The sequence below is a fragment of the Sciurus vulgaris genome (genome assembly GCF_902686455.1).
Source record: "Sciurus vulgaris genome assembly, chromosome: 5".
In the NCBI taxonomy this organism is placed as follows: domain Eukaryota; kingdom Metazoa; phylum Chordata; class Mammalia; order Rodentia; family Sciuridae; genus Sciurus; species Sciurus vulgaris.
The window spans coordinates 72,210,202-72,237,262 of record NC_136465.1 but is presented as its reverse complement, the minus strand read 5'-3'; the positions used below and the strand labels follow the sequence as shown (position 1 = coordinate 72,237,262).

The 27,061-nt window shown below is 43.8% G+C and overlaps 1 protein-coding gene across 5 annotated transcripts in view; it reads right to left on the bottom strand.

Annotated features, from left to right (window-relative positions):
* KCNA1 (potassium voltage-gated channel subfamily A member 1) overlaps positions 1 to 27,061 on the bottom strand; it is a 103,812-nt gene that overhangs the window by 51,384 nt on the left and 25,367 nt on the right. Inside the window, exons 2-3 of one of the 5 annotated variants that reach the window (XR_013763970.1) lie at positions 13,784 to 14,923; positions 121 to 7,059 (exon numbers count right to left, since the gene is read on the bottom strand). The exons of 2 other annotated variants lie outside the window; for them this stretch is intronic. The gene's annotated coding sequence lies outside the window, so the exon portion shown is untranslated. Of the gene's footprint in view, positions 1 to 120; positions 7,060 to 12,584; positions 13,382 to 13,783; positions 14,924 to 27,061 lie in introns of those variants that run through there. 2 more of the 5 variants (XR_013763971.1, XR_013763967.1) reach the window with 2 other exon arrangements.

Below are 27,061 nucleotides of genomic sequence, written 5' to 3'. Positions count from 1 at the left end.
GAGAGATCGTTTAGAAGCTTCCTAAGCTGCAACAGAATTACAATATACATATATGTAATATAAATAAATAAATATATATATACACACTATATATATATTACATATACATAGATAGCACATAAATACATCTATTGTTCTGAATACCCACTGTTGAATAAATAAGCCATTTATTTTCAATGCATATGACCCCAGGCAGAGCAATAAGTTATAACGTTGAAGTTCTCAACCTGTACCCCGAGTTCATAAGTATGGAATCTGTGAAAATATTTGCATACTTAGGATTTCTGACAACTAAATCAATCCCACATCCCTTCCAGCTCTGTAATTATCTTCACTCCTTCCAGATAGGCTGGGAATTGACAGACAGAAGGAAGTCCTGTCTGAGAAAGGCTAAGGAACAAGGCCACTGTAAAAGCTTCTTGATTCCTCTCTCCCAGCGTGACCCGCCAAACGCCCCCACTCACTGACAACCCAGCACCAGAATGGAATAAGGTCAGGCAACATGGAGAGATCTAATCAGAAACAGGACCATTATAACCAAAAGGCAGGAGAGATGGAACACTGATAGAGCTGACAGTTATTGACCCAGGCCCCGCTCAGAGTGATTTATAATCATCCCATTTCATCTGCGTACACTGTGAGGTAGATACTCGAATCTCACGTTTCATGGATAAGAAAATTAAAGGTTGGGGAAATTAAGCACCTTGCCCATGATCCCCAGTTAGGAAGGAGCAGCATCGGAAGTAGAGCCCCAGGCCTTCCAATTCCAAGGCCCAGGCCCTGAGCTACGAGCTTCTTATCACACTCTTCTAGAAGCTTCTGTTTCCCAATGCTTCCTTGTCACTTTTAGCAAAATGTCTCAGCTTCCTCCTCTCTGATACATGTCCACCCCCACCCGACTGTCAGTCTCTATTTTGCATGAAGACTGGTGGGTCTTGACAAATGGAAAGGGATTGTGCAATTAGACAGTGTCAGGAGAGATCACCTGCTGTGGGGGGAGCAGGGAGCCTGTGGCTTAGCGCCTGCTCTAAGTTTGACAGGGCCCTGGTGTGACTCACAGGCACACATGGGGGTGGGGGTTACTGAGAGCAGTAGCACAGGAGGCTGCCTGTCAATGTCCCAGCCAGGATCTGCCTGCAAATGCTTCTGGCTCCATTGAGACGGCTGAACTTGATCCCAGCCTAGCACTCAGGCACATTAGCCCAGTTCCTCCAGCCCCAAACTAAAAGGTTCAGGTCCCTGCACTAGTAAGAATTCTAATGCAATCTGAAAATAACACACCACCGGATCACGCACTGACCCTTGGTGATGCAGCCAGTCTCCTGGGCGGATTTGGGGAAAGAAGTAGAACAAAGAGATTTTAAATAGCAGATAATCCCAAACTGTTGTTTTTTGGTTTAGAAAGTATTGTATGGCTTTTCATTATTATTTTTTTAAATATGGAGAGTTGCTTTAGTTTTCAGATTAAATCTCAAGTATACAAGTCTAGGTCTTTCCTTTGTTTACAGTCCTTCAGGTGTCCCTTTGCCATGGGGGAAGCTGTCACCACCTGGACTCTGTTATCTAGCTATACCCAAGGAAATGGGCTGGGGCAGCAATATTTTTGGAGTTGCCAGAATGCTCTGCCTTCCCCTCTTGCTGTGGCATAGATGAGTGTCCACAGGGTGGCAGTGTTGGAAGGTGCTGTGGACCTTTGTGAACAGGAGGTGTGCCCTTGAAGGGGATTGTGGGACCTCACCCTTCTTCCTCTTTCTCTCTTTACTTTCCTTGCACATAAGATAAGCAGTTTGCTGGGCCATATGCTCTGTCACTTGATTATGGAATGGAACCTCCAAAACCATGGGCCAAAAGAATTCTTTTCTCTGTATTAGTTAATTATGTCAGGTATTTTGTTATAATAATGAGAAACAGACTAATACATCTCTTCTTCAAGTAATTCAACTACTCTTTCCTGGTGGGAACCTATAAGGTTGAGGAGCACTGCTCTTTGTCTCTATCTGCCCAAAGATAGATCCAGGCTCAGAACATGCCAAAGTCTCTCCTTCCTTTCCTCTCCACTAGGAGGCCTGGTGACCTAGGTGAAATTATCTTGTCATAATACTTGTCATAATCTGGAGGCTGAGAGAGAAGTGTCTGCTTTTATCTAGATTCACAAGTTCAGTGGAACACATGCACCTAATACTTGAAGAACTGTTTCCCCACCCCATCCTCCCTGCCTCCCCAACTTACCTCCCACAGTTGAGAAAACGTGCCCAAGTGGGCTAACCTAGGAGACAGCAGGACTGAAAAAGACATAGGGAAAGACCCCTGGGAATTGTATCTGGCCACCTGCAGCCCCTGAACTTAGAGACTGTAAGACATTTACAATGTTTTTTCTTTTAATCACTTTGGGTTTAGTTTCTACTATTTGCAAAGAAAGGGAATGAATGATTGTTAAATGCACTTGTCATTTCCATTTTCAGTGGTGATTTTGCATGAGCTATTCCTGGTGTCCATAGTTTGGGTACTAACCCCATCCACCAAATCTGGCCAAGGCTCAGGTCAAGTGTCCTTGCCTCCAAGAAGCCTCCTGTCCCTGCTATCTACCACAGACAGCTAGGTCACACTGTGGCATTTCCATAGTACTAAGTTTCACACTATGCAATAATCCCTGGTGGGAACAATTACCTTCCTGATATGGTTTGCATATGGTACATGTGCAGGAAATTTGGTCCTCAGGTGGCCATGTTGGGAAATTGTGGAACCTTGTAGTGGAAGCCTAGTAGAAGGTGGTTGTGTCATTGGAGTTGGCACTGTCAGAAGTGATTAATGTAATTCTCATATGTCCCTATTATTTCTTTGACAGTGGGTTACCATAAAGAGTGAGACTTGTCCCTGCATTGCTCTGACTTCCTGTCTCACCATGAGATTTCTCTCTCTTGCACATGATCCTACCATGATACTGTCAGTCATGCTGTGATATAACTGAATCTCTCTTCAGGACCAAGATGCTGGCACCATGCTCTTGAATCTACATAACTGTAAGCTAAATAAACTTTCCTTTATAAAGTACCCTGCCTCAAGTATTTTGTTAGAGTAACAGAAAAGAATCAACCAATACATTCCCCCACTAGACTGGGTGCTCAGGGGAGAAAGAGGTTTGTTCCCCATACCCTTAGCCCAAAACAGATAAGAGAAGGAAGGGATAGCACAAACCAAAGAACAAGTGGTATGGACAGACTACCTGGCAGGAGCTGTGACCTCAGGGGAGAAATATGGCCAACACACAATGGCCCAGCAGGGAGAGTCTAGGGAACAAGCAATCAACCCCACTCTCCTGCTTGAGGCCAGTTAGCCCAGATAATGTGTTTCTTGCCACCTTGAGGTTCCAGAGCAGGCAAAGAAGCCTGGAAAACAGATGTAGAGGAAAAAGAGGAAGATATTCAGCCACCAATCTTCCTCTCTATAAGGGATAAGACTGAGGAACTCTGGGGGAGATTGAGGAACTCTGAGACCATTAGGTATCCCACACCTGATCACTGCCTCAGGAAACATTTCTTTTATTAAACTCTTCTGAGTTGCTTCATTGGAATATATTCTTTGTTTCCTGCCTGGACACTGGCAGAAACATGTAGATATTCCAGGATTCCCTCCCCCAGCGCCAAGACACTTCACTTGGAGGAGGCAAATGGATGGTGATACCCAAGGCACAGTACAGGATGCAGAATGCTGAGAGCTGATGAGGCCAAACAGAGCAAGAAGCCTCAATGGCCTGCACCACAACACACAGCAACAGAGCTAAGAATAGACCTCTGGCCTCCTGCCACCCCCCCCCCCCCATAGCCTCTCTACCCTTCATTGAATGTGCACTACACAGGGCCCTCACTTAGAAAGACCCAAGGGAAACGACTCCATTTCATTAAGCTAACTAATGCTATTCCTGAGTGAAGGGGGTGTTTGGGGGTGTCTTCTGGAAGGAGAAGGAAGATCTGAGCAAAACTGGTAAATCCAAAGAAAAATGGCCATCCTAAACTTACAGGCATGGGGACCACATGCTGGCTTACCACCAGAATTACAGATACAGTCAGCAGCTGCCCAGTGGCCCTGCCTGTCCCAGGCCTGCAGTCCATGCTTTGCAGGGCTGATCCTGCAGCTGCAACGCCTCTCCAGCCCTCTGCAGCACCAGCACTGCAGAAGGTGTCCTAACTGGGCTGTGAACCCCAGGGCTGGGCTCCGCTCCAGCTCTGCCACTAGCTAGCTCTGTGACCTTAAGCAACCCACTTTCTCTTTCTGGCTAAGATTTTCTCCTCTATAAAAGGAGGACATCAAATCTGGCCTCTAGGGGACTTCTATCTATGTTTTTTGGGTTTTGTGACTTCCTAGCTATGTTTCTGCTTTTGGTAGTGCAGACAGTATGCAGCATAGCAGAGCATTTAGCCTTCCCAGCTTGGCATCAATGTCATGGTGAAAACCTTTCCACTCTTCCAATGGCCCCTTGGAGAGCACTTCTGCCCTAGGTGAAGATTTCATTCAGAAAGGGCAGAAACATTCAGGAGGGAGTGTACTTTTCTCTACAACTCCCTGGCCCCTCATTCATGAAAAGTAAGGATGTATCTACAGAGCTCCAGGAAAATGCCCAAATCATTCAGTCCTAGATGGAATTTATGTCCCTCCCCCAAATTCATATGTTGAAATATCCCCAGGGTGATGATGTTTGGAGGTAAGGACTTTGGAGGTGACTAGATATGAGGGTAGAGTCCTGATTAATAGGATTAGTGCCATTATAAAGGAGACCTCAGAGAGCTCTCTTGTCCCTTCTTCCATGTGAGAACGCAGTGAGAAGATAGCCATCTGTGAACCAAGAGTACACACGTACCAAGAGCTGGCCAAGCTGGCCCTGATCTTGGACTTCTAGCCACTAGAACTGTGGGATATGAACTCCTGTTTTTTATAAGCTGCCCAGTCTTTGATACTTTATTAAAGCAGCCCAACTTAAGAGGCCTGTGTATGCAGGTTATCTCAGGAAGTTAGATGAAGTTGGGTAATGAGGTTTATAGTTTGGACTTAATCCATATGGAAAGAAGAATGATTCTATAGCACCCAATAACATTGCTAGCGCTAGTCAACGAAATATGGGGTGTGACTCCCGAGGCGGGTAGATGGCATATTACTCATCAACCCAACCATAAAAACACTAACTCAAAGACCTAAAAGTCAGGGACTACACATTTATTTCCTTCCTGCAGCATTCCATCCCTTCTAAAATGTTTTCATTTGCATTTCAAAATGGAGCCTTGTTGTGAAGGAGTAAGGGTTGGCTGTGGCTTCACCTTAAAGATGACATAGCCCTTGTCAAGTGTCCTCCCAGACACTTGATCTTGTGAGCTCTGGTCTTATGCTCATCATGATTCAGAAGAATAGCAGCAAGGAACATGGCAGGGGAAGTTGGGGAGACTTTGACATTGGTCAAAGATGGAAATTCCCCTGTACTTAGGATCTGCGCAGGGACAGACTAGAGAGGATAGGGAGAAAGTTGAACTGCAGAGGGCCACCCTTTTGGAGTGCTACCTTAAGTGTAGCTCTGCAAAGTTATACTTGAGAAGGAGAGGTGGCTACGTACATGGTGGTGATGGAGACCAAGCTCAGTGAATTTGGTGGAAGGGGCTGTCTGGGGAGAAGTGGAGAATTCTGGGAAATGTCAGATCTTCATGAGGAAGAATTGTATTTAGGCATTCCTGATGGCTGCAGAAGAGCAGGTGGGAAGGTAGAAGGAGCCCTTGCTGATGGGGTTCTGTTTCAGTGAGCTATTTCACTGCCGTGATTAAAAAGACCTGACCAGAACAATGGTAGAGGAAGAAAGGTTTATTTGAGTGCTCATGGTTTCAGAGGTCTTAGTCCATAGAAGGCTGGCTCCATTCTTTGAGGCTTGAGGTAAGGCAGGACATCATGGCGGGAGAGAGTGGCAGAGGGAAGCAGTTCACATCACAGTGATCAGAAGGCAGAGGGAGAGACTCCACTCTCCAGATCTAAAATATATACCCCATGGCCCTGCCCCCAATGAACCACTTCCTCCAGCCACACACCACCTGCCTCCAGTTACCACTCCGTTAATCCCATGAGGGATTAATTCACTGATTAGGTTAAGACTCTTACAACCCGATCACTTCTCCAAATTTTCTTGCATTGCCTCACATGTGAGCTTTTGGGGGACACCTTACATCCAAATCATAACAGGTTCCATTCTAGTACAACTAGGAAAAAATGAATCCTTGGGAGAAGCCCACAGATGAAAGTGCCTCCTCCCAAATTCCTGAGCACCACTGGTCTCCGCATCATGGAGCTCTACTCCTGAACCTCCCTCAGACCTGAACCGTCCTCACTCTTCCTATTGACACAATTTCTACATCCAATATGGGCCGACAGTGCCAAGAAAGAAACTGGATATCCATGGAGAGTGAGTGAGCTATGATGAAGCCCCAACTAGACTGCATCACTTCAGTCATCAAAAATTCATGAAGTGCCCATCTGCAAAAGGAGCTATACTAATTCCCCTAAAGGGAGAATGTCAATATGGCTTCTTTGGGTCCTGCCAAGTTTTTATTAATGCACTGATTAGGTGAGAAGTAGTCACTTCCCTGTGTTTAAAGAGAAGAGTGAGAAAATACAGGAATCCTAGCTTCCCTCTTTCTCCATAAGGCAAAATTTCAAATAATAAGCAGATCTACAACAGATGGACTGGTTTTTAGCACTCCTGAGGGGGAGAGGATGGAGCCAGTCTGTCTCTGTCTCTCTCTAAATCTAGAGAGAACGTGAGCCAGCGTGAGTGAGAGGGTGTCTGCCTATGTGTGTGTGAGAATTAGAGAGAGGGAGAGAGAGAGGGAGAGAGGCTGAAGAGGGGGACAGGGCAAAGGAGAAGAAAGAGGAAGGAGGACCATGAGAAGGAGAAAAAGAAACTGAACCATAACGCAGGAGAGACCATTAGGAATCTGAGAACAACGAGGCCCAACAAGGGAGAAGTCAGACATGGGGTGGGATAATTGCAGAGAGGGAAGGAAAGGCAAGAAAATCCAGGCAACAAAGCTAAAAAAAAAAAAAAAAAAGGAAAAAGAAATTAAGAAATCGTTAATACAGGAAGTCACTGATTCTGAATCAATAACTAACCACTTAATTTGTTATCTGAATTGTACCCGTTATAAATGGAGGCCTGCAGGAAAATGAGCTCATTAAAAGGTGCTGGGCAGGATTGAGGACAGCTGAGACCTACTCCCGGCCCTGCTCCCCATGGGCTGGGTGGCCCTGGCAAGCCCCTCTTATCCCCAGGCATTTCCACATCTGTCAAGTGTGGGAGATGCACCAACAAAGGTCCAAATTTCTTTCCAGTACTGTGAATTTGGCTATGAACAAACAGAACCATCAGGCAGCTCAAGCCTTTAAAGAAATGGCAGGCAGTGGGATGACTCGGGGACCATGTTTGCCATACTCTCCCTGACTAGAACTATAGTAGTCCTGACCCCAGGAAGCCTCTGGCTACCGTGGCAGAGTCGTGGAGATGGATCTTTGGGGACACCATGGCAGGGCCCCTGTGTGCTCCTTGCATTGTGACCCCCTACTATGCCAGTGCATGCTCTCCCTGAAAGGGCCTCTCCTTCCAGCCTCTCCTTCCCACACTTCCTCATTAAACCACCGTCTCCCTGCCTCCAGCAAGACTACATGCACTGTGCTGTTTTTGCATTGGGATTTCTTGTTTGGGGTTTCTTGGTTTTTTCTTACTACTGTGTTACCCTGAATGCACAAAAAAATTTCAAATGCCATCCATGAACAACCCTGACCAGCATGCATTTCCATTTCCACAGTTTGGAGGACCATAGGTCCATAGGTGACCTTGCTTAATTAGACCGTTTCAAGAGAAGACAAAGGATGATAACTAAGAAGGTCTCTGGAGCCAGACCACCTGGGTTTGAATACTTGCTCTTCCTCCACTAGCCTTGGGTAAGTTACATAAGCTCTTGCAGCTTGGCTTTTTCCATCTGTGAAATGGAAATGTCAACAGGACCTCCTTCCTGGGTCCACTGTGAGGGTGAAAGGGGTGGCAGGTAAAGCTGAAGAACTGTGCCCGTCACACTCTGAGTGCTCACTCAACTCCAGTCCTGAGGACTACATTCTGACACCCTTTGTATCCCAAGGCAGCACCATCAAAAATACCACTTCTTAGCCTCCTCTTTGTATTATAAGCTACACTTCCACTCAAATCACCATTGATGGTAAGAACTGACACCTCCAAGTTCATTCTCTACTGTGGTCAAATTATTTGCATTGACCTCCAAATTTAGCTTAGATCTGTAAATGCTGTGAAATGAATTGAATGCAGATTTTTGACATTACCCTGCTCCTTTCTTGCCAGTAAGCAGCCATCAAGCTCCCCTCTGCTTGGTTCCTGGTTCAAGAGTGAGTCATACACATCCTCTCTAACTTGGGTTCTCATTTTTGCTATAATCCATTGTTACTCTGCATATATTTTCTCCTTCTGCTTTCTGCCTGCAAGTTTCTGGCTGCTTTCTTTCACAAGATCTTTTCACATACCACACAGCTGAAGCTCAGCTTCTTTTTCATTTTGTTAACCCTTTCAAGGATCCACCCTAAAGAAAGAGTGGAGGGACAGCTAGCTTCCAACCATGGATAATTGCAGGTGTGGCTTGGAGTCCCAGCCCATCATTAATGTCCTGTTGAATACAGCCAAGTGTATCTCTGTTTCTTATGGAAACAAGGAAACTTGGTCTCTTACTAAGCAACTTTGACCAACTTAGGTCGAAGACTATCAGTGGATCTGGGTTTTCTTCCAACTTCCAAACTCTTGGAAGGAATTTTGTAAACTCATAAACAAACTCTTATCCCATTCATATCCTACTACCCTGGCCCATGTGGCCCTTCAAGACCTGCCTGGTGCTTACCTCTCCTGACACCCATAGCTATTTCTCGTCCTCTCCCTGCTATCTCCCTTTCCAACCCAATACTTGACCAACAGGGGATTACCTGGTAGCTCTGCAAATATAACAAGGTGTCTCACATGCCTGGCTTTGCACACACGCTCCCCTCTCCCCAGGATGTCTGCCAGAGTCACTCCTAATTGCATCTTGGCTTTCCACCTCCTAGAGCCCTTCTTGGTTCCCTTATGTTCTGTCCCCTTACCACACCTCACAGCCGCCCAAGCAGGCAGCTCTCCTCCATCTTTGCTCAGCCCCATGTATGCCCTCTTGGCACACTAAATTGGAGTGGTTTCTGGTATTCTCTACTCCTTACAGAAAGTTCTGAGAGCAGAGACTATCTCTAAATTCTCAGGGCCCTCCACAGTCACGCTCAGTGAAGAATTTCCCGACTTGACTTCAAACAAAACTGAGCTGAAAAGAAGTAAACAGAGCTGGATTTTTCTGCTGGCCTAAGAGCTAATAAAAGAAGAACTTAGGCAAAGCAAGAAGCTTCAAGGAGGTGAGAGTCAGCAGGTCCAACACTAAGGGACCTCAGCTTTGCCCTTTGTCTTCTCTGCTCCCTGGTGACCTGAGGAGCTGCAGATGCTGAGAGACCAAAGAGAATCAGCTGTGCCAAGAGCTACCTGCTTGCAGAGAAGCTCACCCAAGTAGAGTGAAGGAGGAAGCACAGTGCAAAGCTCAGGGCAGTTCACCCCAGCAGTTCAGTGGTAGAGCACTTGCCCAGCGTGTGTGAGGCCACAGGTTTGATTCCCAGCACTGCAAAAGAAAAACAACAAACAAACAAACAAAAAAAAACCCTCAAGTATGACATATCATGGAGATCATGAGGTTGCTGTTAAGCTTTCGTGAGTCAGTAGAAGTTCTGGGTTTATCTGCAAAATTGGGTTACCATTAGGGGTTGAAGATACTATGTGACCTATGGCAGGGCACTACAGAAATGCCTACTGATTCTGTGCAAAACTCAACCTGTTCCTTTTCCACAGTTCTCTTCCCCATTCCTCATGTCTATTTGTGTTCGGTTTCCTGGCAAATTGCAATTACTGGAGCTATAAAAGCCCCTAAGTTCTTCTTTTGCATTCTATTTATTTTTAGCAGGGGGAGGGGGTTCCTGATACTTTGGAATTCCCCTATTAAGATTAAAAGACAACTGGTATACCATTAGTTATCAGACAAATGAGCCTTTCAGGACATAAAGAACCTGGTATAAATAGAACCAGGCATGCATGCATAAACATCTAAATGACATTAACAAAACAAAGCTCACACACATAGTAAATGCTCCAAATTCATGCAAATTTCCTTAGATAGGCTGCTTAGAGAATCCTATCCCAAAAATCATCTAGACAAGAAAAGAGGTGGGGAAGTAAGAAAGATGCTAAAGGCACAGATCACCTCCACAACCAAATTCTGAGAAACCGCTGATGTCACTTCTGGTACTGGCTCCAGCTTAGCAAATGTTAGACAACTATAGCATCCTACAACCAAAGAACAAAAGGATCTGTGTCCCTACTTTGGGGGAGGCTGAGAATCTAAACCAGTGGATTTCTCCAATAGTTTGAGAGGTCAGACAACACTAAGCACCTTTGTCTAACAGCAATGCATAGAAGGTTCCTAGACCACCACTGCAAGCGGAGCTCACCAGAGTGAATATGATGAATCAATAGTGACTGGGAGGGAAGAATGAAATGCAGGCAGAAAATTGGCCATGATTTCCAGCAAGAGGTGACAACTGAGGGAAAGAAAGTGGACAAGGAGCGTTAGTCAATGTGAACAGGTATGGCACACATCTCCCAGTGCAAGGCCCCTTACCCTGGTACCTGTGGGCTCCTATAGGGAGCATGATGGGCCTGTTGGGATGGAAAGATGGGTGAGAGGTTGCAGTCTCACTACATCATAGTATCATTACCCAGGGATTCTGGAAGTCTCACAGTATCTCAACTTCCAACATATTTCTCCTTGCTTCAGGCCTCCTTGGGTAATTCTTAGGCCCAGTTAACATTTATCAAGTGACTACTTATGTGAGCCTTGCATTAAGTGATTCATCTCATTTGACCCTGTGAGAACACACTGATGTCAGTATTATTAACCTCATTTTACATGAGGAAACTGAGGCACAGAAAGTTTATGAACTTTCCTAAGGGTATACAGTGAGTGTAAGAACAAGAATTTGGCCCCAGGCCTAACTGACTTCAAAGTCTTCACTCAGCTCATGGAAATAGAAAAATATCCAAGCTGGAAAGACTATTCTAATGAGCCACCAATGGAAGACATGTACACTAAGGGTCAAATTTATACAAAATCATTCATATTCTTTTTCATCAACCAAAAACATGATTGCATGATGGTTGCCTAAGGAATCAAGTAGTGTGGTCACAAAATGGAATTCTTCTCTAGATGAATATAACCGGCCCACACCGAACACAAGTACTAGCCCCTTGAACGGAAATAGAATACATGAGTTTGAGGAGAGGATGGGGAGCAAAGAGAAAATGTTTCTATTCTGTTTTCTTTTTCATTACAACTTTGCAGAGAAAGTAAATCAAATCATTTCCTCCCTTCTTGGTAAAAAACATGGGGCAGAGACCACACCAAAAAAAAAATCAAATCCATCCAGAAAATATTTTCCAAGGGAAATAATAATCTCAATCACAGAACTTTGGCAGGCAGGAGAGATTTGGAGGAACATCAAGAAAGATCTACGGATAATGATATTGGTCAGCAAATTAGATACAGCATTGCAATCCAATAAGACAGCAAAATCCAATGCTAATGTGACTTGGGAAGTCTCCTGAGCCAAGGTATCCATTGCACTGCAGGTCAGGAGAGGGGTGAGCTTCCTGCTCACAACCCAGGTGGGTCCCAAGTACAGCACAGCATCTTCTTTGAACCTCAGTGCTGCCAAGTCCTGAACCTCAAAGATCCTGGGAGGAAGAAAGATGCAACTTGGAACAGCATGAGAAGAAGTGAGAGTAGAGGGTCAGCACCATGAACATGGCTATGAGTGGGGGTAGACAGGTGGAGGGGGAGGTGAGCCGATGAAAGGAGGCTGAACATTGTGGGAACAATAGCAATGGTGACATTATTCTCTGAACTATAGAAAAGATAAGGCAAGTAGGCGATGGGCCAAGTGCCAAGATGCACTGGGAGCTTACAGTGTCACTCTGCCCATTCCCTGCTCTTGTTCCATGGTTGTGCCATGTCATCCCATTACTGTTTCACTACCTTAAAGGTTTTCTTTGAAAGCAATTCTGTACCTTTGCTCAGGAACTTAAATGAATTTCTTATCATTCTTAAATACAGAGAAATGCTTTCTTGGATCAAACTCAAATTCTTCCTCCTCAACTTAAACTTTTCCTACAGTCTTCCAAAGAGAATAGTAGTTCCTTAGCATCTTTCAAGTTAAAAAAAAAAACAACTTTGTTCTTAATTAAGCGACTATTCCATTTTTGGCTCTCTCAAACAAAACAATCTTAGTTCCTCAACTTTCTTTCATATCTTTGGTTTTCCAACTCTCTGCTTGTTTTTGGTTTTTGGTTTTTGGTTTTCTTCCTCCAAAAAAAAAAAAAACAAAAAAACAAAAAAAACAAAGAACTAAGAAAGAATTTAAAAAAAAACCATAGCTCAGTCATTAAGGACTAAAACATGTGTCCAAAAAATGAACCATGACATCCTTCCAGACCAGAATTTCTTAGCCTGTGTACTGTTTAAATGTTGGACCAGATAACCCTAGAGTGTGCAGGGGCTGGAGGAGCTGGATGTTGTAGAATGCCTAGCCCCTCAAGTCAGCAGATGCCAAGGGCACACCCACCCCAAACCAATCTTCAGATAAACTTAAATACCCCCTGGAGGGATCAGGGCCAAAGTCAGAGTCAAGACTCTATCTAGTGCCATCCATCTCTCTCCGCTGCGTGTGGAGCCTCCCAGTATACACCAGGACCAGCACTTCCAAGAGCAGGTGGAAAGAGCCATGCTCCTTCCACTCACAAGCCAAGTGCAAAGGAGAGAACCAACAGAGCTCTTCCTTCTTCCTGCCTCAGCAACAAGATGAGGCCAGATTAACTTTCTCTTTCAAGGGGCTTATGTTCCCTAGAAATGGGAGATAGGGCGCATGTGCTCACTTGGGGAGTATGGATGTCAACGTCAGGAATGAAGCCCTCCCTCCTGGCCCGAGCCCCTGCAGCACCATACCACCATTGCTGCTCCAGCACAGCTCCTCACTCTGAAGGCGCTAAGTGTCCAACACTTGCCACAATTAAGTGGTTCAAAATAGTCTGCAAGTATTCTCAGTGCCATCAATCCATTTCCTCCGGTGTCCTCATACTGTGCAGCACTGAACTCTCTACAAATGCTTTGGCGCTGGTGGCTCTGCAGAACTATCACAGGACCAGGTTCTTGCTCTAGAAAGCCTTAGAGTTTTGCTAGATGGCACATCAGGAGAAACAACAAAAACAAGCCAGTCAGGCACTGCAAAACCACACCGGGGCTGTCATCACTGACGCCAGGAGTGGAGGAGAGGACTCTGACCTCTGCCTCTCACTCACTCAGTCCCCTGCAAGCCTGATGGTTAGGAACAACACATCTCAGCAGAAACTTAAGGCTTGAGATTCAAAGGCAGCCAAGTATACCAACCTCCTTCAAATGGGAAGATAATCCACATTTTACTGTTGCTATTAATAATTATGAATTCTGATTAGTAAGGTGCTTTTTACTCTTCATAACCTTTACAATTTCCCACCCAGGTCATTCATCCAAACAGAGGGAAGAACCCTGGGCTAATCACCACTTCATAATCTGAGGCGATCCAGAATGAAAATGCTTACCACTTCAGGATGACAGCGAATCTGTGGTCCTGATGTCGCACGTTTTGTTTCTTACCCAAAGCCTCTGTTGCTTCTGTGAGGACTTACTCTTTGTAGTACGTGTTCACACACAGTAAATTAACACACCCTTGTGATTTCCAGGGGGAAATTACTGCCAAACAAGATCAAGTGCAAAACGTAGTTTTAGATGAATTCCTTTCCAATTCCAGATCCTCAGCACTGGTTTTAAGAAGCTTTTATTTAGTATATAGAAAATAATTTCTACGAATATATTATTTTCACCAAAATATGAAATGAATTTCAAGCCACTTCCCTGGTGGGAAAAATTAATCTGTATGTTTTTGCTTCATTGACAATTTAATCACCTGCAAGTGTTTTATAAACCATCATTTGAAGATGATGAGCCTGTTCAGTCTTAACGAGCTTGGGGAAAACTTAAGGCTTTCCATTTTTTTAAATATGGTAATTTCTGTTTGGAAGTAATATACCCACAGTCCATGAAGGTTTAAAAAATAAAAAAGAAAAAAATACACATAATCCCACCACTCTAACAAAACATTTAGGGTTATTCCCTTCCAGTTGTGGGTGGGCATTTTTAAATAAGAAATGCTTAGCGGCAGCTGAAGGATGCTGATCTAATCTAATTTCAGGAGAAGGGCTACGTGCTTAAGTCGCCAGAGAAAATCAAAGCAGGAAATAGCCCAATGTGGAAGACACATTTTGAAATTTAGGAAAGCCCCACTGGCATCCCATCTGTTCTGCCCATAGCATAGTAAAGAAAGCTCTCCCACCTCTGTTACGTACTCTAGCTTCCTCTTCCCTCTTCTTTGGCCTGACTTTTTCTTCCCTTTCCTCCAGCCTGTCCCATTTGGACTGCATATGGTCACAAGACCCACAGTAGGTACTTGGGCTCACCCAAGAGTCTCTCCATTCTGCCTTCTGCTGCCTCCGCCGTTGCTAATGCTGAGAAAGTGCAAGCCCCAGGGTCCTGCCAGTTTAGCTTCCTCACAAGTCAGGGTGCAGAATAAGACCCCACAGAAGTCTCTTCTACACAGCCCGAAAAGAAGATCGAGCCACCAGCTGGTGGCTGAATTCACTGTGAACAACTATTATAATAACCAAATCATCTGGAATGAAAGTCTAAAAGATAGAGAAGAGATGGGAACAATGCATCAAAACAATCAAAACCAATTTATCCAAACCTGTGCTTCCCCACAAAACCAACCCCATGTCCCCCTGAGTCTCTGTTCAGTTCTGGATGCTAACATGAACTGGCTGAGTCAAACCTGGATAAATGGAGGAAGAGAAATGCCCCCATGTCTATCAGGTCTCCACCCCCTCTCTTAGTGAAAACCCCATCAGAAACACGACTTTTCTCTCTTCTTCACTCCAGGATCCTCTGTCCACCATGCTTCATTCCACAAATTCAATAGGATAATAATAAATGGTGGAAGAAAATTAGAACAGTCGGACCTTTCTAGAATGTTTTAGATTCATGGATGTGTTGTTACACAAACTAGCAGTGACCATTGTTCCAGCCACTACTACAAACAAAGTCTGAATCCCCAAATGCGTTTGGGGTGATTGTGTCAGGCTGATTGCCTGAATGGACTTAATCTACTTCTCTCCTCTCTCTCTCTCTCTCTCTCTCTCTCTCTCTCTCTTTCTCTCTCTCTCTCTCTCTCTCTCTCCCCTCCGAAAACAATTTTTTTACTTTGAAAATAGAGTAAAAATGCCAATGTATGCCTAAAAATACTTGTGGATTTAAATTTACAGAAAGAAATAAGCTGATATCCCAATAAGTGAAATACTACTATTCAGCTCTCTGAAAAGAAAAAGATCACATCGTATCGAAGTTTTCGTGAGTTTAATTCTTCAAAAAATGCTATCAGATATATCTCCCTTGACTCTGGCATCTCCGAGTATATTCCCCAAACACTTCTATCAGTACACTTCTCCTCTGAAAATATCACAGACCCAATAGTTTTGGAGTGCCCATAAATTGCCTCTTCTGGTTCCCGATGAATCATTCAATCATAATATTTTTCACTTGGGAGGGGAAAAGGCAGGAAGAGAGGAGGGATGGGAACGTCAAAGAGTTTTACATCTTTCTACAGTTTTATATCAGTTTTATTAACCTTTCAGTCTAATGGCTACAGGCAGTGTGAGCAGATCCAGAATCTCTAAGAGGTTCAGCCTCATGTCCCATTTTCAGATAAGAAAACATTCTACCAAGCAAGCACCCTGACCTCAGTCACCAACCCATCCCTCCTAACGCACATTCTCCCCAGCCCCAGGGTACCCTCACCTGGCTTAATTAATCAGCCATAAAAAAAAAAAAGAATGAAATCTGAGCACTCCTGGTGACATGGATGAAACTTCAGGACATTACGTTAAGTGAAACAAGCCCAACCCAGAAAGGTAAGTGTCACATGATCTCACTCATGTGAAATCTCACTCACAGTTGGTCTTGTGGAAATAGAGAGTAGAACTGCCATCACAAGAGACTGAAGCAGGGTGGGGAGAGGGTATGGAAGAAGGTGATCAACAGGTACAAAGTTATAGTTAGACAGGAAGAACGAGATACTGTGGTTTTTTTTTTGCACAGGAGAATAACTGTAGTTAACAAAAACACATAGAATATTTCAAAATAGCTAGAAGAAAGGATTTTGGATGTTCTTATCACAAAGAAATGATAAGTATTTAAGGCGATAGATATGCTAATTACCCTGATTCGATCATTAAACAAAGTATACATGAATTGAAACATCACCTTGTATCCCAGAAATATGCACAATTAGTATGTGTCAGTCATGAATAAAAACATGGAAAAAGTTAGATCAAACCCCACAGCTGCAGAGCTGAGATGCTTAGACTGTACTTGCAGCAAGTCCTAAGAAGAACTAGACAGGAGTTTACCTGGTTTGCTTACCCAGGATTCCTAGATGAATAGGGGAAAGAAGCAGCAACAAGGGCAGATTTGCTAAACCTCTCCCTGTGCACAGGACTCGCAGTAAGTAGGCAGCTTGGGTTCATCTGTTTGGAAAGTCCCACAGCAGGGTGCACTGAGTGCTTTTTCTCAGGAACCTGAATCAGCAGGCTGTTGGGGGAACATACATCAAATGGAATCAATGTACCCTGTCACTCTGACGGCTCAGAGATCAGGGAAACCCAGGTCCTCAGAGCAGGGACTAGCACTCACCAGGCTGGTCCTCCACTTTAGAGGCAGAGTTATTGATCCTTAATAAAAAAAGGCAACTCTGCAGTCCAGAGCGGTGACAGCAGAGCTGCACAAGGGCCAAGCAGCCGCCTTCTTTCTGCTGGGTTTGCATGAAGTGTGGCGAGGAGCTTTTCCCAAAGGCCTGGTTGGTAGGAATAAGGATGAGGAGAAGCTCTGATTATGAAGTGATGTTAAAAACTATGAGCTGAAGAACTCAGTATGGCAGAGAGATACTTGAAAGAATCAATTGCTGGCAGAAACTCTTCCCCGTGAAGAACCTGGGAGAAAAAGAGCTGAGACCCTGGCTGTGCATTTCAGCTTTGAGAATATTCCCAGGTGATTGCAGTTCCCATTTCTGGCCTCAGTCCCATTTTTTTTCCAGGTTCATGCCTGTACTGATGCGTCCAGGGCAGGGCACACTGGGGTTGTGTCCTCCCTCACCCACAAAACATCCCCAGATACAGATAAAGGACCTTAAGCCCTGGGCTAATGATAGGAAGACAAGGGCCTCCAGAGTCCTCTGAGCTGCCCAGCCTCCTTGGTCTTTCCCAGTCACTCCCTTCCCAGCCTTCTCCAGTCAGGCAATAGGAAACTGCTCCCACTAAAGGGGCTGCCACCAAACCAAAGCTTCCCTCCCCAAGGGGACCCCAGATGCATAGGAAAAGTTCATCAGAAGCCACAGTAATAATGGCTCCCACCCACTGAGTACTGACAATGGGACTAAAGTGTGTCAAGAGCTTTATATCGTCTCACTCATTCCATCCTCACAAGGGCGGTGTGAGGTGGGGATTATTAGCCCTAGTGGGGAAAATGAGGGAAAAGATATTCACAATTAAATAATGCATCCAAGGTCAAATGCAAAATAAAACTCGAAGGAAAATAAACGTTAGCAAGGATACAAAGAAATTTGAACTTATGTCACCAGCAATGCAGCTACTTTGGAAATCAGTTTAGCATTTCCTCAAAACAATCAAATATGGGTTATCAAATAACTCAGCAAGTTTACTCCTAGGTACATATGAAAACAGAAAAGATACATCCACACAAAAATATATACACAAATGCTCATAGCATGATTATTCATAATAACCAAAATGTGGGAACAACCCAAAAGCCCAATCTTTCATTGAGGAATGGATAAACAAATGATATGTATCCCTACAGTGGAATATTATTCAACCATGAAAAGGAATGAAATCTTGATACACACTACCCAGTATAAACCCCGAAGAAGTTATGCTAAGTTAAAGAAGTCGCACCCAAAAGGCCACATACCAGATGATGCTATTTATATGAAAAGTCCAGAATAGGCAAAGCCATAGAGACAGAAAGTAGATTACTGGTTGCTTAGGCCTGAGGGAAGGAGGGAGGGGAAGTGATTGTTAGTGGACATAGGATTTGTCTAGGGGATAATGAAAATGTTTTGGAACATTTCAAACAGCAGGGATGGATGTACAACATTGTTAGTTCATTGAAAACCACTAGTTGGCTACCTTAAAAGGGTGAGCTTTATATTATGTAAATTTTAGTTTCCTTATGGTTTGGATGTGAGGTGTCTCCCAAAAGCTCACATGTGAGACAATGCAAGAGAGTTCAGAGAAGCAATGATTGGGTTGTGAGAGGCTTAACCTAATTAGTGAATTAATCACCTGCTAGGAATCAACTGAGTGGAAACTGAAGTGATGGGGTGTGGTGGGAATTGGGGGTGTGGCTTTGGGGTACATATTTGTATCTGGAATCTCACTCTGCTTCTCTCTGCCACAATACTCTGCCATGATGTTCAGCCTCACCTTGAACCCCAAGCAACAGAGCCTGCTGTCTATGGATTGAGACCTCTGAAACCATGAGCCCTTAAATACATTTTTCCTCCCTGACAGTTGTGTTGGTCGAGTCTTTAATCACAGCAGTAAAAACAGTTGACTAAAACAATTTTGGTAAACAGCATTCATTTAAATGAAAAAGAACAAGGGGGAATACAAATGGTTTGGGCTGGAGGTATGTCCAGGTCCCTTCCCAATCTACAAAATAGCAATGCAAAACAACACTCTAATAGGCTGTGAAGTCATTTTCTGAGTCAATAACTATTCAATGAGTACCTGCTCTGTGCTCTGTGCCAAACTCAGAGCTGGGTGACAGACATGATCTAAACAGACGTGATCCCGAAGCTCCCAGAACTTAGAGTCTGGCGATGAGCACCAAGTGAGCTGTTTGAAAGTGAAATGAGAATAAACACTTGGGTGCTGTAAGAATACAAACAGGGGCATCTAACCCTGGTGGGGAAGAGGATTAAGAAAGGCTTGGGTAGGAGGTGATGATCTATGTGTCTCCTCAGGATGAATCTGAGGTAACTGGGCAAAAATGCCAGAGGAATAGAGTCAGACCTGATCCCTGGTACGTAGCAGGAGCTCAGCGGAATGTGTCAGCCAAGCAAAAGCCCAGCTGAGGCACATATCATCTGGTAAGAGCAGAACACAGAAGAGCCCAAATAGAGTTTCTGTGACTGAGTCTGCAGACATCAGGTCCCAGGTGAGTGGGTGAGTTGAGGCCACTAGGGTAAAAGGCATAGGTAAGCCTGTCAAAAGGAGTTTGGACTTCACCATAAGGACTATGGGGATCCACCAAAGGGTCTGGCTGCTTGTTTCTGGTAGGGGTTTCTGAAAAACAAGATATGATTAAAAAATAATAATAATAAAGAATCTTTGGAATGTCCAGGTGGACTCGGGAACAATCCCCAGCTGGCTGAATAAAGGATGTGGCAAGTACTTAAGGCCTCTGAGAGGAGCAGCCAGCCTTTCCTGAGGCGGGAGCAAGGGCATATATACCCGGAATACAGAAAAACCAGATCCCTTCCCAGGAACCTAGGAAAACCAGCACTGTTTACCCACTTGGAGCTGACAATCATGGAAGCCCAGCCTTGCAATGTGACTCTTCTGACATCTAATTCAGGGCAGCATATGTCCTTCCAACAGGCTAGCTTACCCACTGAGGGACATGGTCAAAGAGTAGCAACTGGTAGGGTCTGTGGACTCATCAAGAAGAGAGATCTGGGGGCACAGACCCCTGGGCAGGAGAAAGGAACTCAGTGTCTCCTGTACAACTACTATGGGCCTGGCACTCTGCTTCCATCTTCTCAACCACTTTCTGGAAAGCTCTTAATTGTTCTCTGAAAAGTTATTTATTATTTTCATTTCACAAATGAAAAGGCTGAGACTTGACAGGAAGTCACTGTGTCGAGATTAGGGACCAGGCTCAAATGGAAAGTGCCAACCTTCTGACTTCCACTCCTAGGGCTATTATGGCTTGTCTTTCTTTTCTGTTTTCAGATTTTGGGTGCTAAGAGTAGAATACATATAACACACACCTCAGTTCATTGTATGCTCTGGTCAAGAGTCATTGCAAGGCAGTTCTATTATGCTATTATATTTTTTTCTTCTCATCTTTATTCTTGATCCTGATCCCCATTTCCCTATTTTTAGCTACCCCCCACCCTAGAAGACATTCTAATGTGGTGGATCTATTTCCTTGGATAACTAGGTATCCTGGAGAGGAGATGATGTTCTGACTGGTGTGGAGGGTTAGGGATACTTACCTAAAATTAATAAGCAGCACATAACAGAGCTCATGCTTAATGCAGACGGGTGCTGTTAAGAACCAGATGCGCTACTGCATAACACTGGGGTTATCAGGCAGTACCCTTACCCTTTGGAGGAATAGGCTGGGTCACCCTGCTCACTGCTCCACGACTACTGGGAGTCAAATTGGCAACAAAATAGGTTTTGTTCAAAGCCAGCTTTGAAGGAGCATAGAAGGAACTTTTTGCTTCAAAATTTCCATCTTTCAGGCTCTGGTGTGAGGAAGATTTTTTAAAAAGAGGGAAGGCAAAATGGGACAAAAGGCAGGAATATACATATGCAGATTTCGTTAGCCAGTGCTAGACAGGCCAGCAGGGGGTGATGTCCACTCAGCTTCCTTAGCATATGTCAGGGCAGGAGTCCGGGTGGCTTAGGGGGCCCTTCAGCCTTTAGCTCAGCATGAGGAAGTTGTTCAAAGGGGCCCTTAATTTCAGTCTGTTTCACATGCACTCTGTGCCACTTGTTCGTTCTGATAATGATCACAAACAACACTGTGATGGACATCTTTATACACCTCTCCAGATGGACCTGTGCAAGAGCTCTTCTGAGGTCAGCTCGGAGCACAGGTGTGAGACGGTTGGTTGTGGGGAGTATACTATTCATAAATTATTGTTCAAGTGGCTGCATCAACTTCCAACTCCACCAACTGAGCATGAATGTTCCTATTTCCCTTCAACCTTACTAAATATTCTCTTTGTATAAAGATAGGTCTAAAGCAACCTCTCTTTTCATTTTTTTTCACTTTCCATATTTTTATTAGAGTTTGATATTGATGGGATTTATTGTTACATATTTATACAAGCACAAAATATACCACATCATTGACCATTATCACTCCTCAGCATATCCCCCTTCCTCCCCTTCCCTCACCCCTTGGGCCCTTTCCTCAACTGACCTCCCTTTGATTTTCATGAGATCCCCACCCCTCCCGGACACACATACCTTTGTTTTCCTTTTTCCTCTCTAGCTTCCATATATGAGAGAAAGCATATGGCCCTCAGTCTTCTGACTTTGGCTTATTTTGCATAATATAATGGTCTCAAGTCCCATCTATTTTCCTGCAAATGCCATAATTTTATTTTTATTTACAACTGAATAAAACTCCATTGTGTATATTGATGGACACATAGTCTGGCTTCATAGTTTGGCTATTGTGAATCCTGCTGCTATAAGTATGGCTATGCATGTGTCACTGTAGTATGCTGACCTTAATTCTGTAGGATAATACCCAGAAGTGGTAGAGGTGGACCATATGGTGAGTTCATGCCCAGTCTTTTGAGGAGCCTCCATACTGATTTCCATAGTGGTTATACTGATTTACAATCCCACCCACAGTGTAGAAGTGTTCCTTCTATAGTGTTTCTCAGTACCCTTTCCAGCATTCTCTCAGTTTAAAATTTTGCATTTCTTTAATTGCTAATTAGTACATTTTAACAACCATTTGCTAGCCTGTTTTCCTGTTTTTCACTTTCTACTTCTTCCTCTTGACTTTTTTTTTATTTTTTGGGGTGCTGGATGGAACTCAGGGACTCATACATGCTAGGCAAGTATTCCACCACTGAGCTCCCCCCCCCCCCCCCCCCAGCCCTTTCTTGAGTGCTTAACTTTTTTCTGGATCAATTCCCTCAGTGATTGTAGACGCTGAAAATGTCAATCATCTCCATGTCTTTCAGTAGCCTGTTTAACTAGTCCATGGAATCTGCTGATCTTATGCTTTCCCTGTAACCCAGCCTGCCTATCGTTACTCAAAAAGTCATGAAAGCAATTTTACATTCAGAAGCCAACAGCCACAAGTCTTGACCCTTTGGATTTTGAGAATAAAGTGCAAGATTGGCAAGTGTTGGCCTGTTGTCTCTTGGCCTTCAGCAGGTCAGTGTCAAGAACTTGGCTGTCTTTATATTTCCACAAAGTCTTTCAGTAGAGAACCAGGACATGAAAGTCAAGTATAGACAAATAGGATCTAACGGTTTCTCTAAAACTGTCTTTGGAAACATTTGTTTCTTCCAATCTCTTTCATTACTATTATTTGGGGGGAAACACACCTGTAGGGTCTCAATAGGTAGGTGCCCAAGCTGCGTATGCCCTTGATAAAGCCACCTCAGGGCTTCTGTTTTCCAACTGTAAAATGAAAATCCAAAATAGAATCCAGAGAAGAACAAAACCGAGAAATACTTATAGAAGCTGACCATGTTATTTAATTCATTTCCAGGGAAGCTATTAATTCTCCACTGTACGTGGTGTCTTAAATGAGTCAGAAACCTTTTCTGAGTTGCATACATCTGGAAACACAGGACTGAAGTCAGTCAGAGGGAAGGAAGCAGACAAGGAAGCTGGCCCTTTTCATTTGTCTTTCTCCTTACTGGTCATCTTCACTTCCTAGGATTCAAGCAGGGTCTGTGTGCCAACCATTTCCGAACTGTTATCTCCAGTGCGTACCCTTCTCACTTCACGCCCACACCCATATACTCAGTTGCCACTTCCACATCCCTCCTGGATGCTCTCAGCCACCAAAATCTTCTCACCAATGATGTTCATCCTCCTATATTCTGTCAGAACTCAGCACCCAGAAGCCTGGAGTTATTCTTTATATTTCTGTCTCCCATGGCCCTTTCCATATTCAATGAAACTTTGTTCAGTTCACCTCCATCCATTCCTCTTCACATCTCTACCACATAGCTAGCCAAACTCTTATCACTCCTCAACTGGAAGATCAGATAACATCACTATTAGTCTCCACCTGATGATCCCTTCACTACACTGTGGTCAGAGTGAATGATCTTTTCTAAATATAAACCTCATCATGACATTTTCCAGTATCTTCCTACTGCCCTAACAATACATCCCTAGAGAGCTCTTCATGATCTGGTCCTTGCCTACCTTTCCAGCCTCACTTGTGGCACCATGTCTGCCCTCCACACCCTTTGATCTCTTCACCTTGACCATCCTGGTTGCTTTAACCCATGTCTAGGATTGAGAAATGCATGCTTGCCTGGTCTCAAAACCTTCACACAGACAGCATGTTCAGTCTCAAACGCTGTCCTGCTTCTCTGTCTGCCTCTACTCAGCCATCAGACTTCAGCTTGGATACCCCTTCCTCTGGAGAGATGCCTCAGTGTTCCCAGAAGAGGTTAGAAGCTCCAGTTACCTGCTCCTTTTTGTGTTCTCCTATGCATGGCACAGTGGCCTTAGTCTGTCTGACTTCCCCATCATGCTGAAAGCTCTGTAAAAGCAAGGATTTGCCTCTATTTCACTCATCAGTGGGTCCTCAGTGACTGGCACAAAAGGGCTCCCCTTAGAGATTCCTTGAATGAATGTAAAGGGGGAGGTAGCATACCAATAGTCTAGAAGGAGGAGTAACATGGAATATGAGGTACTCAGTCTTGTCTTTATCTAGGAAATCCAGTTCACTTGAATACGCTGTCGAATTGAGTGGATCCCTTTTGCCTTGATAAAATAAAGTCAGATGTTACTTCTTGGCTTACAAACTTCCAATGTTTTCCTGTCTTACTCAAAGTGAAAACCAATGTGCTTAAAATGACCTAGGAGACTGCAGCACTAGCTGTTTCCTCCATTGGGAATGTGCATGGCTCACTGTCCACCATGCTTAGTCTTCATCTAAATCTTACATCTCAGCGGTGCTTTTTCTAGCTTCTTTATTAAAATTAGATCCCTCTGGTATTCCTTTTGGTCCTTTTCCTCATTGGTCTCCATAACACTTGGCACTGTGTAAAATTCTCTATATTTGACTTATTTATATTAATTGTCTGTCTCCTCCAATAAAATTATAAGTTCCCTAAGGGCAGATTTTTTTTTTTTTTTTTTTTTTTGCCTTTATTGTTGACTGCAGTATCCCCAACCAGCAGAACAGCCAGAGGGTAAATAAATATTGGCAGAATGAATGAATGTCTTCTCGTATTGATATCTGACCACTGCAAGTCATGTTTGATTGTGTTTTGTCTTGGTTCCAGAACACTCTGTGGATCTTTTCTATGAGTCTTTTTAGAATCATCTACCATCTGCCATGTCTGTAACAGAACTCACGAGTGATTGAAAGTTTGAGCTGAATATAATCTATCAGTCTTATTTCCTGCCCCCACACAGGCTCTAACTGTTCCTGATTTAGCAAGTTCCATTATATAGCGTCTAATTATAGGGGAGTGTAACAAAAGCTGTTTCATGTTGAAATAGCATTCACGTGTGCCCTCCTGAGAGGTATTCAAATGAATATGGCAGACAGGGTATTATAGGATATGCAAGAGACAGTTGGGTTTCAACTGAGCATCACTAAATTGAACTGAGGAGATTATCAAACATCTTCAGTGCAGAGAGGGAGATCTTCCTAATACAGATATTTTCCAGGAACCTGCCAGGAAGTGGGTCTTCCTTATTCACCTATTTATTCTATAGATATTGACATCTTTTATGTATGGGATACTGTGAATCTGTACAAAAGTAGTTCATCATTTACAAAACAAGAGATGGATTTATAAACAGATAAATTACCCAATTATATGTTAAGAGCTATTGCAGAAATATGTGAGGCAACCAAGTCTGCATAGGGGAATAAAAAATTTCATCAACAAGTCTTGAAGGTTAACTATGAATTGTCCAGTAAAGATGGGCTTCCAGGGCAAAGTCACAGTGTGTGCTATGAGGGGGCCTTAAGCAAGAGGCAGAGCCTCTGGGACATGTGAGGAGCTCAGTGTGGTAAGGACTTGGAATTGCAGCCCAAAGGGTAGATGTGGGGAAAGTTTCTCGGGTCACAATGAAGGTCTAGTTTGGCAAACCAGATGCCAATTCAGAAACAAGGGAAGAGCAGGTTTAAGGGCAAGATAATGTGTTACAATCTATATTTCTTTTTTGAAACAGGGACCTGAGGAGAGGAATAGAGAGTAAGGTCCCCTTCCTACACCCATGTCTAACACTCCAAAAGACTGGAGAGACTGGCCTGAGTGGGCAAGAGTGGATGAAGGAAATTATAGGTGTTTACATTCTCCGAGTAGCTTTGCCCCTCACATTCTCAAATGAAAGATTAATTTGAGTTAACAGAATACCCCCTTTTAAATGAAAACAATACCCTCCAGGAATTTGGAGTCTGTGATTGTTATCTAACTATGATTCAACCAACCAACCAAGCAATTCATCAACCATTCCATAAAGATTTAGTAAGCATTTACTGTGAACTATGCCTTGGTGATATACCAATGAACAGGATATGGACCCTTTTATAGTCTGACTCTGGAACATCTCTCAGTGGCCCATGTGTTAAAGGCCTGGTTCCCAGGTGGTGCTATTGGAAGGTGGTGGAACCTTAATGGGAGGGACTTTGGGGGATATCCTTAGGTCATTGGGAGCGAGCCATAGGGAGGGGTTCAAGGGACCCTGGTCTCCTCTCTCTTTTGGTCCTGGTCATGAGGTATGCAATTTTGCTTTTCCATGAGCTCCTGCCATAATCAGCTGCCTTGCCACTGGTCCAAAAACAATGGGGCCAACTCATTATGGACTGAAATCTCTAAAACTGTGAGTCAAAAGAAAACTTTTCTCTTTGTAAGTTTAATATCTCGATACTTTTTTTTTTTTTTTTTTAGCAACAGAAAACTAACTGAGACCTTGTCCTCAGAAGGCCAAGAATGAAGAAAACCGAGAGCTAAAGAAATGAACAATGGTCAAAGGAAGCCAGAGGAAGAAAAGACATTCTTGAACCCAGGCCTGATTTGTGGAGAGACACAAGGGTTGGAAGGTACAAGTAACTTGCATGTCTCATACTAGGATCTGGGCATCAAGCATTCAGCAGGAGGATACAAGGAACATCACCAGCAAGAAGGAAAAGAACAAGAGTTCTTGCAGGTGGACGGGAGGGCAATGCCTTCCTCCAGCCTCGTGAGATCTTTGCTCATCTCCACCCACCTTTCTCACCCAGATTCTTCTAACTGTTGGCCACGCTTCCTCTTCTACTATTTAATCTTCTCTTCACTGCTCTCAAGCCTCTCCAATAACTGTTCTCAACAATGTCACTATTTACCACCCAGGTGAAAACTACATCCATTGGAAGAAATTGAGTTTCATCTTACAAATCCCTACCTTGCCTGGATTTCCATGTTCCAGCACCCTGTGTGGTAGCTCTTCCTTCAGTCTTGACCCCTCCTGTCTGTTTTCCAAATAGTAGTCACAGAAACAATGAAGCTGACCCTATCACTCCCCTATTTAAAATCATAGCACGGTATGATCCCAGCTGCTCAGGAATCTAAGGCAGGAGGATCACAAGTTCAAAGTCAACCTTAGCAACTTAGTAAGGCTGTAAGCAACTTAATGAGACCTGTCTAAGCATAAAATATAAAAAGGGCTGGGGATGTGACTCATTGGTTAAGCAACCCTGGGTTCAATTCTTGGTGCCAAAAAAAAATTGCCCTTTGCCATTGTTTTGGG